Source organism: Eurytemora carolleeae, unplaced genomic scaffold (assembly GCF_000591075.1).
Source record: "Eurytemora carolleeae unplaced genomic scaffold, Eaff_2.0 scaffold136, whole genome shotgun sequence".
NCBI lineage: Eukaryota > Metazoa > Arthropoda > Copepoda > Calanoida > Temoridae > Eurytemora > Eurytemora carolleeae.
Genome location: NW_019396066.1, coordinates 52,414 through 73,655, shown reverse-complemented (window position 1 = coordinate 73,655; position 21,242 = coordinate 52,414). Strand labels below are relative to the sequence as shown.

The window sequence follows — 21,242 nt, the reverse complement described above, 5'->3', positions numbered from 1 at the left end:
GCAGGGTATAATCAAAGAGTATTTATTAACTAAACCACTCTGAGCTCAAAACTTTAGAATGGGATATCTTTAATCCCAATCGCTCAATCTGAGTATCCAATGTACACACTTTTGATTTTCTTCTTAATCCTCTTTTTTGGATACCTACTGTATAAAGTTACGTTTGATAACAATGACAGATACGATGCTTTATCGATTTGACTAATATCCGATTGAACTAAAGTCAGCTGTTCACAAGTCGGCTTTTAGAGCATTTAAACAAAAATAAATTTAATAATGTTAATATTAACTTCTTAAAAATATATTTTATCCCATTTGAGGACTATAGCCATTTTGAACGTTAGTCTTAATAAACGTTAAATCAAAACTCAAGTTCGTTTTATCGATTATTCAATCAATCCATCAACACCAGAAATGCGCAAAAATTAAAACCGGTTTTTCAAAGGTTAAAGAGCGCATCTTTAACCTCTAGAAATTAATCTAAAGACTAAATTAGTCTTGATATTGGCAAAAAGAGAGGATCAAGCATTGATCTCGATATCCACCATTCTGAAGTTTCAGCTCTGGTCCGATTAGATGGATAGAAATCACAGTTTGAGCTCTGGTCCGATAAGATGGATAGAAATCACAGTTTGAGCTCAGGTCCGATTAGATGGATAGATATTACAGTTTGAGCTCTGGTCCGAGTAGATGTATAGAAATCACAGTTTGAGCTCTGGTCTGATTAGATGGATAGAAATCACAGTTTGAGCTCTGGTCCGATTAGATGGATAGAAATCACAATTTGAGCTCTGGTCCGATTAGATGGATAGATATCACAGTTTGAGCTCTTGTCCGATTAGATGGATAGAAATCACAGTTTGAGCTCAGGTCCGATTAGAAAACTAGAAATCACAGTTTGAGCTCAGGTCCGAGTAGATGGATAGAAATCACAGTTTGAGTCCAAGATTCACAAGACAATAGTTTTCACTACCAAGTAAATGGTATTATCCCTTAAAGTACATTTTTGTATCAAATTTATAGCATTCAAAAGGGGGAGGGGGAAAAGAGAAAGGGATAGGGGGAGGGAGGGGGGTTAGAGAGGGGGGAATTGAAGGGATGTTGAAGAATTTTGTAAATTATACTAATGAGGGATGGTAGAAGGACGGATAGAATTTATTTACATAAATTAATTTGTTATTTTCCTAATTGGGAATACTGCACTGTAGTATACTAGGAGCGGATAAGCTTATCAGATTATATCAATTATAAATACGATGGTTCTTAATCACTCGTAAAATTTCCTCTTTTTTTCTTCGTTTTTTTTACTCTTCAATACTTTTCGAACTTGTCCCACTATAGCTTTAGAAATAAACAATTTTATAGCTAAAAAAAGTTTAACTATATTTACATGCATTAAAGAGATATGTAAACTGGTCGTGAAGCAATCTATCAGACATCATTAATCCGGCTAATTAAACGTCAGACAACAAATTTCGTCTATCATTGACAACCAACGTACTTCTTCAATTATAACCAAGAAATTTCTTGATTTATAATCTAAAAATCTCATTATTAAAAGTCTAATAATTTCTTCGTTCTTAATCAAAGGATTTCTTCGTTTATAATCAAAGGATTTCTTCGCATAATCAAAGGATTTCTTTGCATAATCAAAAGAATTTCTTCGTTTTGTAATCGAAGGATTTCTTCGTTTTGTGATCAAAGGATTTCTTCGTTTATAATAAAAATCTTTCCTCGTTTATAATTATAGAATTTCATTATTTATAACCAAAGGATTTTTTGTTTTAATCAAAGGATTTCTTCGTTTGTAATCAAAGAATTTCTTCGTTAATAATAAACAGATTTCTTCGTTTTAATAAAAAGATTTCTTCGTTTTAATCAAAAGATTTCTTCGTTTCTGATGTAACCAAAAAAATCCTTTATGTTGAAATCTATTTCAACCAAGACTAAAATGAATTTGCAAGTTCTCTATGCTGAGTTGAAATGGTTGTGTAACCATACTGATGTTGCAGAATTCTAATATTAAACACTAAAAATGTATTAACTATAAAGACGGGGAAATTGTGATTTTCAAACCAAAACCTCTAGTCACTGTTAAAACGTCTGTTTGCAGTTGCAGTACAAATTCTTTCCAAATGTGACAGTTATATGTGGTTTACTAACAAATTTGTTCTGCTATAAATATATAAACGGATCCATGAAAATCAATATTAATTTGAATATTTCAGATCTAGCAAGAAACCAAATCAGTCAGCTTCAGGACAAAATATTTCTTTCACAACAAAACCTCGTCAACCTTCAACTAGACAGGAATATTATTATTATCATTATTAATAAAATTAACACGACCCCAGGGAAGGTTCATGAATGATCCGAATTTCAAAAATTTGCCTCCAACAAAATTTAATTTTCCAATAAATTTTCAAAAACCACGAAATATTTTTTTTATAAAATCCGCGAACTTTTTTGTTTTTTTTGTTTGTTTTTCAATGTATACAAAAAGAAAGTGTTCACAATTGAAATAGAAGATAGACATGAAGCGCCCTAAAAAACTAGAATATAATACTTTGGTTGTTTGTTTGTTCGTTTGTTTGTTTGTAACGATAAACGTCAAAACGGCTGAACTGATAGGGCCCAAATTTTGTATGGGACCTCACATGGTCCCAGGGAAGGTTTATTAAAATTGGATAAAAAATTCCTGGAAATTAGTCGGACTTTTTTTTGTGAAAATGCGCCAATTCGAAAAGAAAAGTCCTCCAAAACTTAAAAATTGAAAAATGACCGACTTTCAGAGCAACAGTTAAAAGCTAAAATTATAAAGGTAAAGGGGGCGCAATTAGCGCCCTTAAAGCTTAGTATATTTTAGTTTATATATTAACAAAGTTTTATTTTCTGTACCTTTTTAAAATTGGTGAACGTTTCCTTTAAAAGACTATATAAACAATATGGTGTCCCCTGGCTCTCACATAATATAAAAGGAAAGCCCCGCCTTCCACAAATATTGACATTAAGATCCTTCCGGGTCAAATAATTTTTTATGAAACTATTGTTTACTCTATCATTCTTCCTCACTTCATCGTGAATTTCATAATGAACAAAGTAATCATCGTGCTGTCAAGTTAAATTAGCTGTACATTATAGCACGGCTATACAGTTTGATTGGTTCCCGGATTTTCTCCAAATTTTTTTAGATATTTCCAAAGTATTTATTTTTCAATTGAGATGAAAATAAAATGGAAATCAACTTTATATTTTGACTTCTTCTTTGTTTCAAAGCTTATTTGATCTAGAAATAGCAATTGAAAGTATTCAAACGTTTCATAAAATCACCAATAAAACTATAATTTTGCCACGACGTGCTATAAAGTTTTTGGCCTTAAATTTTCTCTAAATCTCAAAGGTTCTCGCCTTTATAACACTGCGAACCAAATTAACAGTGTTATAAATAGTTATAATAAAATTAATAAAACATTTTTTTGTAAATATCAAGATCTTTGTTTTATTTAAATTTAAATTCGTGAGGGGGAGGGGGGCGAGGGGGGATAGGCAGCTGATGATTTCAACGGAATTAAACTAAAAAGAAAATATAACAATAATGGCACAGAAATAAATAGATAATTTTAATGGTCGCGGACAACAAAAAAGTTTATAATAATAATGATTCAGAAATAATATAACATCAATATCAAATCTAACATTCTCTGGGCTGAAACAACTTCAAGTAAGTACAAATAAAGATACTGATAAATAATTACCCCCCCCCCCTGTCCTACAAGAACATTAAAGAGAGCCTTCCTGAATTCCTTTAAAGAATCCAATTACAGATATTTCATTTTCAATCTTCTTGAAACGTGAAATTGAAAATAATGTATTTAGAAATCTTTTAGTAAAATTCTTTGAAATAAATGGTTATAAATAAAATGAATTAAAATGGTTTTAAAGTTGAAATAAGTTTTCTCTTTTATCTATTAATGTTGAATTAACGCTCACTTAAAAACCTTAGAACAAATCTTAAAAGTTCATATTATAAGGGGGGGGCGGGCTTTATCTTAAGAACCATTTGCATTGTGCAGGGTTGCTCACAAAGGATGAGACTGAAATCGGGCATTGAGATCTCTTCAAATATGGGGAAATGAATATTAGATTTGATGTTCTGCCTTTAATCTGGTCTTTTAATGGTTTGATCACAGAACAGGTTATAAAGTATAGAACCAGCACTGACGCGGACCGCCCTGCCTGAGTGGCTCGAAAGGGATTTACTAATCATACAGCTGCATATATTTCTAAGTAATCAATCAATCAACCTGTAGATTGTGGGGTCATTGTATATGTTGTGCACATTATTGTCTGCAATAAAACCCTCCACCGTCATTAGTCCAGTGGTTCCGGGGAGGGAGCGTGGCTAGAACTTAGACTTATTTATTTTGGAAAATTATGAATTTTAACATAAACGTTGCGGCATTGAGCACTTTCAAACGACACGTACCGGTTTGTTAGACGCCGGTACGCGTCAGTGCTGGTTCTATACTACGCCTGTTCTGTAAGTTTAATAAATGATTTTGTAAAGAAAGTTCAGTTGTTTTCATATTTAAGGGATAGTTGGAATAATGAAGAACCAATTCCGTACAGTCGTCTCTAAAGGCTCATTCTTGGTGGGTAAACCTGTAATTTAGCCAACAATAAAACAGCATATCTTAAAGTGATAAATAGTTCCTAGTTCGGCTGCGCGTCTAGTTGTCTAGCTAGTTCAACTGCACTTCCCTCTCGTTAAAAAATTCGGATTTTGTAATCTTAAAGATTAATCTTTAAAATGTTTTCCAGGTGTTGAACTTAAGTACGAACAGTTTGGCTCAGCTCTCTGAAAATCTGTTCAGTGATCTCAATGCCCTGCAGACCCTAGATCTCAGGTAAAACAAGCCACAACAAATCCCCTCAATACTTATCCACTGTAGACTGTACACGTAATTTAAATGACTCTCTAAATTAAAAGTTGCATGTCCAATTCACAATGACACCCTCTACGCCAACACACCTTTAAATTATTTTAACTGCGGTTTTCTACAAAAAAGTCAATGTGGGATTTTTGCATCATAGAAAGGACATTACAAAAATGTACACCTTTTAAAGCAGAAAACTGACGATATCTAACCTGTTTTTAGTCCAAATAAGGGTTAAAGGGTATTGTAATGAATCATGCATGGAAAGCTTTAAAGGTGACAGCCCCTTCAAGTAATTGCTTGAAATGCTGGACGAAATTTTATTCAACAATTTGAGTTTTAACATTTAAAACCAGCTCCAGCATGAATATTTTGAATCAATAAACTTTGAATATGTAATATTCTAGCGAGAACAAGCTGAAGAGATTAGAAAAGACGACTTTTGTTGGATTAAGCAGTCTCTGCGTTCTCAAACTAAACCGTAACCTTCTATCTTTTCAGAGGTGAGTTTGATTTATGAAATATACATTTCTTTAGGTTTAGATTCTACCGTTTCTCGCATGGTTATGAGCCGTAAAATGTATTTCGGAGAAAACATTTCTCGAATTTTATTTCAAGTTTAGATTTAGAACAATTTTTCCTATGAAGATTTTTTAGTAGTTAATACTCAGCCAGCGATAGATATATTCCTCGTAGTTTGTGCTTTGAGACACATTAGACACCCTGATTCGAATTTTTTTTTTGTGTTCCTTCTGATTGTTTTAAATCCTTGATATATTTGAGGGAGCAGTATATCGCGAAGTCTAAGAAACAAGTTATGAGGCACTGAGCGGTTAGTTAAAATTTTCAATTGTGATGATCGAGTTTAAGAAGCGTAGATTAGCGTCATTTAAAGGAATGGTACGCGGAATTTTAACTGACCCTGCATGGAAATTTGGAAATGCCCGATTCACAACGATACCCTTAAAACTTTGATTGATCTATGGTGTTAATTATATATATATCTGTGTTTGAAAACTAATAATTTTCAATTGTGGGTTCTCTACAATTGCTCATTTCTACTGCAGGGAAATATATGGAAATTGTCAGAGTTAAACACTTTTAACACAGGAAAAACAGCGATATCTTTAACATTATTAATCAGATAAAGGTTTTAGAGATATATCGTTTTGAATCTAGCATTATGATTATAAAAACTATTCTTATGTTTTACTTTAAGAAATATTTCATAAAATTCCTCTCCATAATAAAGCAGATATTGCATTTTTTTATTTTTAATATAATTTATCATATAGCTTGCTTCTGTTTTGATTTTTGAAAATAAGTAATATTTTTTTAAATGGTTTATTTGATTGTTTTTCTTATATCGATGGTGGTTTCCACAACAATTCAATTTTTGCCCTAGTTATTTCATTCTTACAAACACTTTTTTTTTTAAATATCAACAATATCAAATCATAAACTCGTTTATAAGATGAATTTGATGAGTTTATACATAACGAAAATCTGAATCGTAAAGATATATTTTCAACTGCATTTACTCAGTAAAAATTAGAATTAATTCCAAAAATCAACCTCACAAAATGTATTCCACAAATCAACCACATTTGCATTCCAAAAATCAACCTCACAAAACGTACTTTTTCCGAAAATCAACTTCATGAATTTATTCCAAAAGTCAACCACATGAATCTAACGTTATTCAATGTAGGATGTTAAAGTGACATTTACATGATAAAAGAAATTTTACCATTTATATATTTGACAGTTTAAAATTTTATTTCCTCTTCTGAATGTTTATTGATGGAGTTAAAAGATCTAACTAGAATATTCTTTAAAAAGGCATAAAACACATACCATCAAACAGGGCCCTTCCTTTAATACCAGCTTAGAAATAAAAGGCTTCCAGAGCGCTTTTTTCTTTACAAAGCACAAGCAATTGTTCATTTATCTTTACAGACTTAATCAAAATTTAAATTCAACCCGGTCGGTTCAGCTGTTTTCAACAAAAAACAATAATATTAAAAATTTCGCAAACTTTCTCTTTTTTTTCTTCATTTTTCCATTTTTTAATATTCAAATGATTTGTGACCATTTTTTTAATTAGACCTACAGTTATTCTTCCCTTGGGTGTTGTGAGTTACCACAAAAAAGTTGACCCGGTCAGTTGAGCCTTTTTGAGTTTCGTAGTTTTGACGTTTTTTTAACACCAACTGACAAACCATCAGATAAACAAGCAATATATATAAATTTACATATAATAAGAAAGTTCACAGAAGACTGATTTTGAAATTGAATCTTCAGAAGTCTATTTATATTTTACGCAGCTACGATTCTAAAAATATAACAAAAAAATTAAAAAACAAAAACAAAAAAAAGATAAAATAACGATAATGATGTAAAATTTGTTTGCCTATTGTAACCAATGATTTCCATTTACAAACATACGATACATGAACTCTGTATATTGTATAGAGACAAACATACGATACATGAATTCTGTATATTGGATACAGACAAACATACGATACCTTAACTCTGTATATTGCATACAGACAAACATACGATACATGAACTCTGTATATTGTAACATTGCAGTCGAGACAAAATGCATTTTTGAAGTTGCTAGCCTAGTGCCAAGTGCAAAGTATTCTGCATTTATTTCATTTTTTACATCTTTTAAATATTTTTTTGAATTTAAAGGGGTGTTATTCTATTCCACTTTCTAAAAATGGAGTGCTTACGAAAAGAGAAAGAAGATAAACCACATGAATCAAATAAATATTTTTTAAATAATTTCTATTCAATGTTTCTGTAAAGAGAAAAAAATATAATAAAACTACCAAAATTTCTCACTTTTAAAGTGAATACTTGAGTTCAGTCCATAAAGAATCAAATAAAAAATCTAATAATTATATTTTCAGTGAAACTATTGGATCGGTGAATAGTTCAGTAGATGGGCTAGAACTCTCAACCAGCTGGATTAAAACTGATAAACAACAAATAAATATTCAAGGAAAATTTTCATTCAAAATCTTTTCTTTTTTCAAATTATTCTTATAATAGCCCTTTCCTCTTTTTTACATTTTGAAATTGGAAAAGTACTAATTTTTGTCTAAACCGCAGGAATTTTCAAACATGTTTTCAGAAAATAAATATTTAAATGTCATGAAATGTATGATTCTCCAACATTTTACTGCAATCTAATTGAAAATATTTTTAGTTTTATGCATTTTTACAGATAGAATAATTTGACTTTTTGATGAAAAACCAGGGTTCTCTAAGAGCTGAATTTTGTTTTCACTTTTTTCTTTCGTAAAGATTCCCAATCCTCTCCTTTCTTAGTAATATACTTTCATTCCTTTCTTAGTAATATACTTTCATTCCTTTCTCAGTAATATACTTTCATTCCTTTCTTAGTAATATACTTTCATTCCTTTGTTAGTAATATACTTTCATTCCTTTGTTAGTAATATACTACTTTTATTCCTTTTTCAGTAATATACTTTCATGCCTTTCTTAGTAATATACTTTCATTCCTTTCTCAGTAATATACTTTCATTCCTTTCTTAGTAATATAATTTCATTCCTTTCTTAGTAATATACTTTAATTCCTTTCTTAGTAATATACTTTCATTCCTTTCTTAGTAATATACTTTCATTCCTTTTTTATTTTTATCCTTCAAGATATTTGTTTTACAACGGGTTTATCTATTATGCATTGGTTAGTATGTATTGCAAATACCAGATACAATCCAGATATATTTACAGTTTATATACAGATATAATCCAGATACATTTACAGTTTATATACAGATACTATCCAGATACATTATCAGTGTATATACAGATACAATCCAGATACATTTACAGTGTATATACAGATACAATCCAGATACATTTACAGTGTATATAGAGATACAATCCAGATACATTTACAGTGTATATACAGATACAATCCAGATACATTTACAGTGTATATACAGATACAATCCAGATACATTTACAGTGTATATACAGATACAATCCAGATACATTTACAGTGTATATAAGATACAATCCAGATACATTTACAGTGTATATAGAGATACAATCCAGATACATTTACAGTGTACATACAGATACAATCAAGATACATTCACAGTGTATGTACAGATACAATCCAGATACATTTACAGTATATACAGATACAATCCAGATACATTTACAGTGTATTGACAGATACAACCCAGATACATTGACAGTGTATGTACAGATACAATTCTGATACATTTACAGGGTATATTTGCATGTAAATTATATATACACTATACCTTGGATATACAGATACATTCTTAATAAATTTACAGATATAATCCATTTTTACAGATTTCATATATACAAAAACAAAATAGGATACAAAGATGGATAAAGATTCACAGTATTGTTATACTGAGATCTATCTAATTAGACCTTATATTTTCCCAGATATATTTTATTCAACAATAAGCTTTATATTGAGAAATATAAGAAAGAAATATATAAAAATATCTTTTATATCAACATTGCCTGAAAAGAAATGTTAAAAAAGAATAATTGATTAGAGAAGCATTGATCTATTGTTCTGTATACAATACACTTACATTAAACATATAATGCAGATGGGTAAATAGGCCTATAAATATACAAAGTACATATATATAAATATATAAATATCCACATAATATATACTTATATAGATATACTACACTGCTCAGTCTGCTTATATATACATATACTGTATGTATATAACTACCAGTATACTTATTGGAAACCAGAGAAACATTTGCCTTTTTGATGTACTTGAGTTGCGTTTCTGATTGTGCTCCAATGATGATGATGTTTATTCATTTTAGGGTGGGCAGCCTATTTTTACTTAATTTTTCTATTTAACGTGATAATTAATTCATTATTTTTTTAATATTTTAAGTTTGAACCCTAAGTTAACTTCATTGATAAAGTAGATCCATGTTTTATAATAAACAAAGTTCAATCCAACATCTGCCTTCAACCTGTATATATTGATAAAGTAGATCCATGTTTTATAATAAACAAAGTTCAATCCAACATCTGCCTTCAACCTGTATATATTTTACGGGGGGTGGGGTTAGAAGGGAAATAAAACGACAGAGTAAGAAGAAAGGAGAAAAACTACTAGAAAATGAGGAGAAAAGAGAATAGAGTTAAAGGAAGAAGAAGAAAGGAGAAAAACTACTAGAACATGAGGAGAAAGAGACTAGATGTAAAGGAAGAAGAAAAACTACTAGAATATGAGGAGAAAGAGACTAGATGTAAAGGAAGAAGAAGAAAGGAGAAAAACTACTAGAACATGAGGAGAAAGAGACTAGATGTAAAGGAAGAAGAAGAAAGGAGCAAAACTACTAGAACATGAGGAGAAAGAGAATAGATGTAAAGGAAGAAGAAGAAAGGAGAAAAACTACTAGAACATGAGGAGAAAGAGACTAGATGTAAGGGAAGAAGAAGAAAGGAGAAAAACTACTAGAACATGAGGAGAAAGAGACAAGATGTAAAGGAAGAAGAAGAAAGGAAAAAAAACTACTAGAACATGAGGAGAAAGAGACTAGATGTAAAGGAAGAAGAAGAAAGGACATGAGGAGAAAGAGACTAGATGTAAAGGAAGAAGAAGAAAGGAGAAAAACTACTAAACATGAGGAGAAAGAGACTAGATGTGAAGGGAGAAGAAGAAAGGAGAAAAACCACTAGAACATGAGGAGAAAGAGACTAGATGTAAAGGAAGAAGAAGAAAGGAGCAAAACTACTAGAACGTGAGGAGAAAAAAGAATGTATGGAAAGGAAGAAGAAGAAAGGAGAAAAACTACCAGAACATAAGGAGAAAAGATAATAGATGCAAAGGAAGAAGAAGATAGGCTAAAAACTGAATGGAAAGGAGGAGTAAGGAGAATAAATTTACAGGAAGAAGAAGAAGAAAGGAGGAAAACTGCGAGGAAAGGAGGAGAAAGAAGAAGAAATGTAATGAACGAGAAGAACTATCGAATAAGGGGGAAGGAGAATAAAGGAGAATGCTTAGAGGGAAGGAGAAGAATGGAAAATAAAATGTCAAGGAACGTGACGAAAGGAGGAAAATGCATGGAAAGGAGTAGAAACGCAATTGAAAGAGAATACATGAGAAAAGTTGTAATTGCAGGGGAAATATGAGAAATGAGAGGGAAGAAGTTAAACGATTTGGGAAAATTAAAGAAGATTAGCAAATTTATAACAGAAAGAGAGAGAGGAAAAAAGTAAAAAAAAAGTAGGAAAAGTTTTTGAAAAAAAAGCTGCGGGAATTAAGAACGGAATCCTAGTGAAACTTTCTTTTTTCTTCGTATTTAATCCCAGTGCACTGTAGTGTTGGAACTGTATTTAATCCCAGTGCACTGTTGTGTTGGAACTGTATTTAATCCCAGTGCACTGCAGTGTTGGAACTGTATTTAATCCCAGTGCACTGTAGTGTTGGAACTGTATTTAATCCCAGTGCACTGTAGTGTTGGAACGCCAGCTTGATTAATAGCTTGACAAACAAGTCTTCAATACTAAATCTTGATAAATCTTCAATGACATGATAATTTCAATTTTACATTTTATACAATGTTTTTCTCTTTCCTCCGCTTCCATTCCAGTCCCATCACTCCCCGACCCTTTTCCCATTCCCAGCCTCTATTCACTCCCACCATCCTTTCCCCTTTCCCCTCCCCATCCTTCTCCATTTCCCCTTCCCATCCTTTTTCCTTTCCCCTTTTCAGTCTTTTTTACCCCCTCCCCATTCCTCCCCCTTCCCCCTGGATTCTATTTTCACTTAATCAGACAAAATATTTTTAGTATCTAAATTCTAAACCAAGGTTTAACAACTATAGGACTAGCGACTAGATTATAAACTGTTTTCTTTTCCAAGGAAAATCAGAATTACTTCCTATTCAACCCTTTTTTTGAACAGACTTTAATCTTTTCCTTTCTTCTCAAACACTCTATTCCCATCCTAATTCTTACGCAGAGCCCTTGTAAAATACCCAACCACCGAATGAAAGCTTTGCCTAACCTGCCCCCACCCCCTACATAATCATTTATTAATCATCCATTGTCAGTTCAAATCTTCATCCATTATCATTGTATTCCTGTAGTATAACTAAGTATAACTAAGTATAACTAAGTATAACTAAGTATAACTAAGTATAACTAAGTATAACTAAGTATAACTAAGTATTACTAAGTATAACTAAGTATAACTAAGTATAACTAAGCATAACTAAGTATAACTAAGTATAACTAAGTATTACTAAAATCCTAAGAATGAAAAATCTCTAGGTTTACTACATCTCGACTTAGCAGATAATCTGATCAAGAGGTAAGATTATTGTTTTTTGTTTACACTTTACACACTCTTATACCATGAACTTACTCTTAATTGAATATTATTTATCTGATATTCTTTAATTATTTTTTCATCTTTCTTGGTTGTTAACAGACTGTTAATAGAATATAGCAGGTACTTCTTCTCCATTTCTAAATTAGAGTTATTTCGCTGACGATAGGTTATTAACGCGGAGAACGATTTTTGCAATAGAAAAAAAACACTACGAAGAAGTACGAAAAGCCTTTTAATATTAAGAAATGTAACTTATAAGTGGGAGAAAAATGATTCTTTCAGTACTTAACAAGTTGTCTAATCAGTAGAAAGTAATTTTTCAGTTATTTTTGATTTATAAGAGTTATTCTTAGAGTTTTACAAGAGCTCTCCTTTCCGTTGTACAAAGAATTGTCATTTCGGCTGTAAACAGGATTATCTTTCCAGTAGGAGAGTTATTTTCCAGACGAAGAGTTATCTTTGCCGTAGAAGAGTTATTTTTCCAGTAGAAGATACATTTTTCCAATAGGAGAGCCATTTGTCCAGTAAAAGAGTTATTTTCAAAAAGGAACGTTATTTTTCCAACAAAAGATACATTTGTCCGAAAAGAGAGTCATTTGTCCAGTAAAAGAGTTATTTTCTAGAAGAAGAGTTATCTTTGCAGTAGACAATCTTTTTCCAGTTGAAGAGTTATCCTTAGCCCTTTCCTTTCTAGAAGAGTTATCTTACGATGATAAAAGTTCTGGTTTTGGTTTGTGTTTGAACGAATTGCATTAATCCGAAGAATGAACTTACAAACTTCAAGATTTCTAATGCATGCAGTGGGGGATTATTATTAATCCCAGATATAAAGTTGTGCTCAAGATTACAGGAAATATTTAGAACAAGTATATACTTATCAGCTAATTTTTAACGTTTAGATCTAGTAGACCTACGTACTACAATGATCATTTTGAATTTTGTCAATCTAAGTATTTAAAGTTTAGATCTTTAGGTTGGAAAGATAAAGGAATTAAAATTTAGAATGTGTGGCGAGTATTCAGATCATTTCTCAATATCTCCAATAATTTTAAAGCTAAAAATGGCAAATCAGGACAATGTTAAATTGTGAAGAACTATTAAGTATTTCCGTGTAGAACACACACGATTTCAAGTCGTCTCTTAATTCCAGTGTTTAGTGTATAACCCTGTATACATACATATTATAGAAGTGTTATGCTGATAAACTAATTTAGTTTGACAAACAACTTCTATAAATTTTACATATTTAAGTTATAACTTATATCTCAGAGTTCTATCTAACTTCTAGATTAGTTCTATCTAACTTCTAGATTAGTTCTATCTAACTTCTAGATTAGTTCTATCTAACTTCTAGATTAGTTCTATCTAACTTCTAGATTAGTTCTATCTAACTTCTAGATTAGTTCTATCTAACTTCTAGATTAGTTCTATCTAACTTCTAGATTAGTTCTATCTAACTTCTAGATTAGTTCTATCTAACTTCTAGATTAGTTCTATCTAACTTCTAGATTAGTTCTATCTAACTTCTAGATTAGTTCTATCTAACTTCTAGATTAGTTCTATCTAACTTCTAGATTAGTTCTATCTAACTTCTAGATTAGTTCTATCTAACTTCTAGATTAGTTCTATCTAACTTCTAGATTAGTTCTATCTAACTTCTAGATTAGTTCTATCTAACTTCTAGATTAGTTCTATCTAACTTCTAGATTAGTTCTATCTAACTTCTAGATTAGTTCTATCTAACTTCTAGATTAGTTCTATCTAACTTCTAGATTAGTTCTATCTAACTTCTAGATTAGTTCTATCTAACTTCTAGATTAGTTCTATCTAACTTCTAGATTAGTTCTATCTAACTTCTAGATTAGTTCTATCTAACTTCTAGANGAGTTCTATCTGAGTTCTATCTGAATTCTATCTGAGTTCTATCTGAGTTCTATCTGTGTTCTATCTTAGTTCTATCTGAGCTCGATCTGAATTCTATCTGAGTTCTATCTGAGTTCTATCTGAGTTCTATCTGAGTTCTATCTGAGTTCTATCTGAATTATATAAGAGTTCTATCTGAATTCTATCAGAGTTCTATCTGAATTCTATCAGAGTTCTATCTGAATTCTATCTGAATTCTATCTGAGTTCTACCTGAGTTCTATCTGAGTTCTGTCTGAGTTCTATCTGAGTTCTATCTGAGTTCTATCTGAGTTCTATCTGAGTTCTATCTGAATTATATCTGAGTTCTATCTGAGTTCGATCTGAATTCTACCAGAGTTCTATCTGAGTTCTATCTGAGTTTTATCTGAGTTCTATCTGAGTTCTATCTGAGTTTTATCTGAATTCTATCTGAGCTCTATCTGAGGTCTGTGTGAGTTCTGAGACTAGGTAATTAGTTGAACTATGTAGACTAAGTTACACAATTTCTCTCAATTGCGCCTTTTTTGTGTATGTTTTTTTTTCTGAGTTTGGTGTATGTTCTATCTGAATTTGCTGTTTGTTCTATCTGAGTTTGGTTTATGTTCTATCTGAATCTGCTGTATATTCTTTCAGAGCTTTGTGTATGTTATATCTGAGTTTTGTGTATGTTCTATCTAAGTTTGTTGTATGCACTATCTGAGTTTTGTGTATGTTTTATCTATGTTTGGTGTATGTTTTATCTGAGTTTCGTGTATGTTCTATCTGAGTTTTGTGTCTCATCTTTGTTCTTACCTAGATATTTTTATCGAGTTATTTTTTTAATACTTTTGAGTTTAAATCATTAAACTTATCATTTTTAAAATGCTGAACTTTTAATGGTTGAATTATGAATTATCTACAACTATATAGGTGCACACTGCACATGCTTATTTGTTACGACCTCCCCTCCGGATGCTTATTTATTAAGACCTCCCCCTTTGGTGTTTCTAAAAGCAGAATGAAGAAAGGGAACTATTTGTATTTTTTGCAGATCTGTATAATGGTCTCCTATTCTTCTATTCTCCAAGGAATGGGTCCCATTATACAACGTAATTTAGAAAACGAGTAGACTTAGCTGGAGACTTTAAAAAGAAGGGTTAATTATACAATAAATGATTAAAAATCTCGGCTTTTAATGTTGTCTCAGAAAGTTTAACATTTTAGACAAATTTCGTCCTAGAAATATATTTAAGTCTTGACGCCTGACCAATAAAAAGTTGCTAAAACTGAATTGCTTTTTTGTCAAAAAGTATAAAATTTAACTTTTGATTTTAGCAATATTGTTTTTAAAAAAGTGTGTTTAGGCCTTTTGCTTATTAAATATCGTTAAAATGTGCTGAAAAGTGCTTGTAGCAGGTACAAACCTACTAATGGGGGTGGGGGGCGGTGAGTCGTCGATGAAATATTTTTCTATAAAATGCCGTTTTAACCTTTAAACGCGGCACTAATATTCGAAAATGTGCACGGTCTCCTTTTCAAAGATTTAAAAAAAATCGAATTATAATTTTATTTTTACGTTTTATACGACAGAATAGAGTAATTTTAAGAATAGAAAAAAATTTAAAATCTTTTTAAAAGTCTTTTGTAAAGGGACCGACTACAGTTCGAGTACATTTTGAAGGAGGTGGTGTATTTTTCGACCTACACATATCCGCCATACTCCATTTCTGACCTACGCCAAATCCGCTATACTACACATCCGACCTACTAGCACGTGGTATTACAGCTGCTATATGGACTTGTGGCCGCAGCGCTCTGCCCCCTAGCCTGTCCTAGCCGCGGCGCTCGGCCCCCTAGCCTGTCCTAGCCGCAGCGCTCGGCCCAGAAATTGTCTTAACCTAACCTAACCCTCAAATAATACTAAAATAAACAGCTGGCGTAGGTCCGATATTGCAATAGGTCGGAAAGTTAGTAGGTCAGAAGTTCAGTAGGGGGGATGTTGCGTATAGACGTTGTAACATTACCTTTTGAAGGATCAAACGGAAAATTAGAGTAAAATGTTTTAACGACGACCCCCCCAATTTATGGACATTGTACCTACTAGTCACCTCGTTGCTTATAGTCACACTGCACACATTGTAGACGAATAAAACGACGTTTAGTGGGTAAACGAGGTGAAAACGCAATTAATATCTTCGGAAATGGGACCGAGCACATTTTCGAGTATTATGACTAATTTTGAAGGTTAAAACCAGGCGCTCCCCTAAAAATGTTTAGGGGGGGCCAAAAAAATTTTCGCGCTTCGCGCAAAATATTTCTTCCTATCCCCCCCTAACCAAATGTCTAGTTGCGCGCCTGGTTAAACGGCACTTTTGAGAAAAATGTTTTATCAACGACCCCCATTAGTGGGTATTGAACCTACTAGAAGCACTTTTTAACACAAAAAAATGATCATTAGTACTTTGTAGACTAAAAAGCCTAAACACACTTTTTTCAGGTCACGCATAAAATTTAGACTTTTTATCAATTAAAGTAACTGTAGACGGATTTTCAAGTTACCATTCTTTTAGAATAGAAGTCTTATTCATTTTTGATCAGCATACAAATTATTTATGGGTACTCTTGTGAATCGGACAGAGTGTGTTATAAATTGAGGATCTTTTGAAATTACGCATACTGTCCCTTGAACAGGGTGTTTTGACCAGCTACAGTTCTGTTAGCTTTTATTCTCAAGTAAATGTGTATTTTGGTATAAATAAAACTGATATATAATTATCTCTCGGCTTTAGTTTAATAAAAAAAATGCATTTATATTTTTATATGTATATCTATTTACAAATATTAACTTTTTACATCGGTATACACTATACAATACTGCAAAGAATTGAACAGGGTTTAACACAATATTTTTTCTCATTAACCCCCCCAGCCCCCCCTTCCCGTACCCGTACGTTCCTGGTATTCTGTGGAGGCTGGGGTAAAAGGAGATTGAAAAGAAGTGACAGGAATGGCGGAAGTAGATAAAACTAAATTTTTAACAGAATACTTCATCTTGTACAATGTATACCGTACGGTACAATCTACTCAAAATAAGGGATATTTGATGAAAAAGAAATTGTTCAGTTTTTCAAACACGTTTGTTTGATGAGCTGAGAAATTAATTGATTCAGGGGCCCAATAGTTTTAAAGAGATCAGTACGTGCAAAAGTGGAAGAACAGAGAATTTATTCACTGTACAATTTACAAATAATAATTCGTTAATACACAATGAACTCAGTTTCGGAGGCTAACAACTTTTGTTGCCTTTGAGTAGGTGAACGTTTTTTGTTCGTCGAAGAATTAAAATGTTTAAAGCAGAAAGAATATTTTCGAACATTTTAAATATTTCTTTTTATTTTTTAGTATCCCTGATGAAGTGTTTGAGGAACTTGTGAATTTGAAATATTTGAATTTGGCGGGAAATCAGCTGACAACAATTCCTACCAGGTACTAAAAAAACTGTTTAAGTGTTTCTCATCTTGATTCTTTATGTAGATACAGTCGTCGTCGTAAATATCAATACAATAAAGACGACTTCATATTTCTACCAGTCGTTCAAACAACAGAGACACATAAACAAAAGTTTTCAATATTAACAACTTCTCTTTGTTTACTTTTAAACTTGCAATCTGAAAAGAGCTAAAAAGAGAGATATCAAATTGTCTTCATTGTATTGATATTATCGAAGTCTTTGGCCCATAAAACTTTGTAATAGGAAGACGACAATTAATAAATCTTATGAGCTTCTGATGATTTTATAATGCAATAACTTTTAGCTCGTATGTATCTAACTTTTTTTAAAAAGTGAAATGGGTCTCTCTTTACCGCACAATTGCTTTCTCCCTGTCGTACTGAGACAGCAATTGTTTTATGTAAGAAATGAAAAGGAATTGAGTCTTTGCCACAAAACTCAAATTTTCTAATCCCTATATCTATACAATCTGGATAGTGTAAACCTTAGATTATTTAGTCTAACAGAATTCATAGTTTGAAATATCTAAGGTCTACGACGGTGAATTCTAAAGATAAAGGGATTAGAAAATCTGAGTTTGTGGCAAAGAATAAAATCCTTTCAACGTTTCTAAAATTAATTTTTGAATATTTTAGATTTTTTAGTCTTGTAAATTAAATGTTTAAAATGAACTGTTTCCGGTTCAGTTTTATCGTTTCATGTTAAAATACAAATTAAAATTTTTAAACTTGTGCTTTAGGGTAAACTATCTTTAATACTTTAATACAATTCTGGATTACACCTTAAATATATTTGGCAGATTAATGTTTTTAAAAATCTTCTTGCAAATACTTTTATTAGATTCTGCAAAGGAAAAGAACATATTCCTTGACACCAAGAAATAAATTCAGGCCGAATTTTTCGGTTCTTTGTTGTCTTTATTCTTTGCAAGAAATGAAATCCTGTTTCGGCCCTCTTACTCATAGTTTTCAGTTTCATTTTACTTTCATGCAATCCACTTGAATTAATTTGGCTTTACTTTCAAATCTTCTAAATGATGAAAATGGTTTCTGTCCGTTAAAGTTTTGAGTCCTTGGCACAACCATAGTTTAGGAATTCTCCTCACAGGAGATTAAATAGTTTAGAGACACACAACCTTGCTTTTATATTTTTCATCTTTCAGTTTGAATATTTCATCTAATAAACTGCATCATGTATTATGTTTCTTTTTATGTTTCTGATAATTTCTTATTCTCTTTTTTATGCTGGCCAATCATATTCATTTATTTAGTTTTATATCCTTTTCCACTCTGTTGTTCACAAGGAAGTCCCTTCTGTAGTTCTAAGTTACCCAGATGTCCCATTCCGTGTATTAGCTTTTACAGATGTCCCAATTTTTGTGATAGTTCATTGGGATCTGATATGCTCCGATAACCATTTATGCCCCTGGTATCTCTAATATCATATGATGTCCCCTGATTCCTTGATGTCCCCTGATGTCCCTTGGTTTCCCTTGATGTCCCGATGTCAACTTATGACCTTAATATATCATAATGTCCCCTTGGCTCTGATGTCCCTTGATGTCCTGTAGCAAAAAGGTGGAAAACATGATATTCTGTGAAATTGCAGTATGTTGTACATTTCTAATGATTTAAATGATAGAGTATGATCTTGTCTAATCCGGGCCGAGCCCTAAAATCAGTTAATGCAGTGCAGACATATTTTTAAGTATAAGTGATAAAGTGTTGAAGTGTTGAAGTGTTGAAGTGTTGAAGTGTTGAAGTGTTGAAGTGTTGAAGAGTGGAAGTGTGGAAGTGTGGAAGTGTGGAAGTGTGGAAGTGTGGAAGTGTGGAAGTGTGGAAGTGTGGAAGTGTGGAAGTGTGGAAGTGTGGAAGTGTGGAAGTGTGGAAGTGTGGAAGTGTGGAAGTGTGGAAGTGTGGAAGTGTGGAAGTGTGGAAGTGTGGAAGTGTGGAAGTGTGGAAGTGTAGAAGTGTGGAAGTGTTAAAGCGTGGAAGTGTTAAAGCGTGGAAATGTGGAAGTGTTAAAGCGTGGAAGTGTTAAAGCGTGGAAGTGTTAAAGCGTGGAAATGTGGAAGTGTTGAAATGTGGAAGTTTTGAAATGTGGAAGTGTGTCCCAGGATGTTCCTCTATATTCCCTGATGTACTCAGATGCCAATGAATACCCCTGATGTCTCATGATGTCCCCTGATGTCCCATGATATTCCCTGATGTACCCTAATGTCCCCTGATGTCCCGTGATGTCCCATAATGTCCCTTGATGTCCCTTGATGTCCCATGATGTCCCTTGATGTCCCCTGATGTTCCTTAATGCACCCCGATGTCCCTTGATGTTCCATAATGTCTCTTGATAGATATCCATTGATGTTTCATGATGTCCCTTGATGTCCCCTGATGTTCCTTAATGCACCCCGATGTCCCTTGATGTTCCTTGATATTCCCTGATGTACTCAGAAGCCCACTTATATCTCAGATATCTCTGTTTGTCCCCTGATGTCCCTTGATTTTCTTTGATGTTCCTTGATGTCAACTTATGATGTCCTTAATGTCTCCTAATGTCCACAGATGTCTCTTGATATCCTCTGATGTCTCTTGATATCCCCTGATATCTCTTGATATCCCCTAATGTTCCCAAATGTCCCCTGATGTCCCATAATGTCTCTTAATGTCCCCTAATATCTCCTGCTGTCCCCTAATGTCCCCTGATTTCCCTTGATTTCCCTTGATGTCCCTTGATGTCAGCTTATGCCTTAAATGTCTCCCGATGTCCCCTGATGTTCCTTGATATTCCATGATGTACTCAGAAGCCTACTTATATCCCAGATATCTCTGTATGTCCCCTGATGTCCCTTGATTTCCCCTGATGTCTTCTAATGTCCCCAGATGTCCCTTGATGTCCCCTGATGTCCCGTGATGTCCCCTAATGTCCCTTGAAGACCCGTAATGTCCCATGATGTCTCAATATAATGTCCCTTGATGTCCCTGTAATGTCCCTGCCTTGCATCCCCCGGTTTCCTTATCTGCATTGTCTCCTTTAAAGTTCCTCCATGAAGTAAAGTTGCGAATTTATTGCAAACATTAATTATTTTTCTTTGATCTCTGTGTTTCTGTAGACTCGTGTTTCTGCAACACTGCGCAAAATTAGCAGCAGAATATTTTAACAATGGCGGGACACAATCCTAATTAATTTATCAATTAGTGCTCTGAGTCTGCTGGGACACCTGGAGGAGCTGAACCTGTCCAGGAACCTGTTCACCATCCTCCAACCCAACTCCATCAGGGACATTAATATATCTAATCCTTGACACGGAACTGTCTGAATAATTAATTTGTTTTTATAAAGCATGATGGATCTGGGGATAGAACTGGTTTCATCAAAAACAAGAATATTCAAAACAAAGTTTTCTCAAAGCTAGTAAATATCCCAAGGCGGGTTGAATACAACCAAAGACTATTTTTATAAGACTCTATTTAAACTTATTAGAATATATTCACCAGTATTTCATTTTTTCAAGT

At 32.6% G+C, this 21,242-nt stretch overlaps 1 protein-coding gene across 1 annotated transcript in view; it reads left to right on the top strand.

The window, feature by feature from the left end:
• The first annotated feature begins 2,232 nt into the window (after nt 1-2,232).
• Nucleotides 2,233-21,242, top strand: part of LOC111710183 (uncharacterized) — a 34,723-nt gene continuing 15,713 nt past the window's right edge. The window contains exons 1-8 of the mRNA XM_023484244.1: nt 2,233-2,310; nt 3,667-3,721; nt 4,822-4,907; nt 5,345-5,440; nt 7,862-7,953; nt 12,276-12,315; nt 17,622-17,705; nt 20,926-21,006. The gene's annotated coding sequence lies outside the window, so the exon portion shown is untranslated. The remainder of the gene's footprint in view (nt 2,311-3,666; nt 3,722-4,821; nt 4,908-5,344; nt 5,441-7,861; nt 7,954-12,275; nt 12,316-17,621; nt 17,706-20,925; nt 21,007-21,242) is intronic.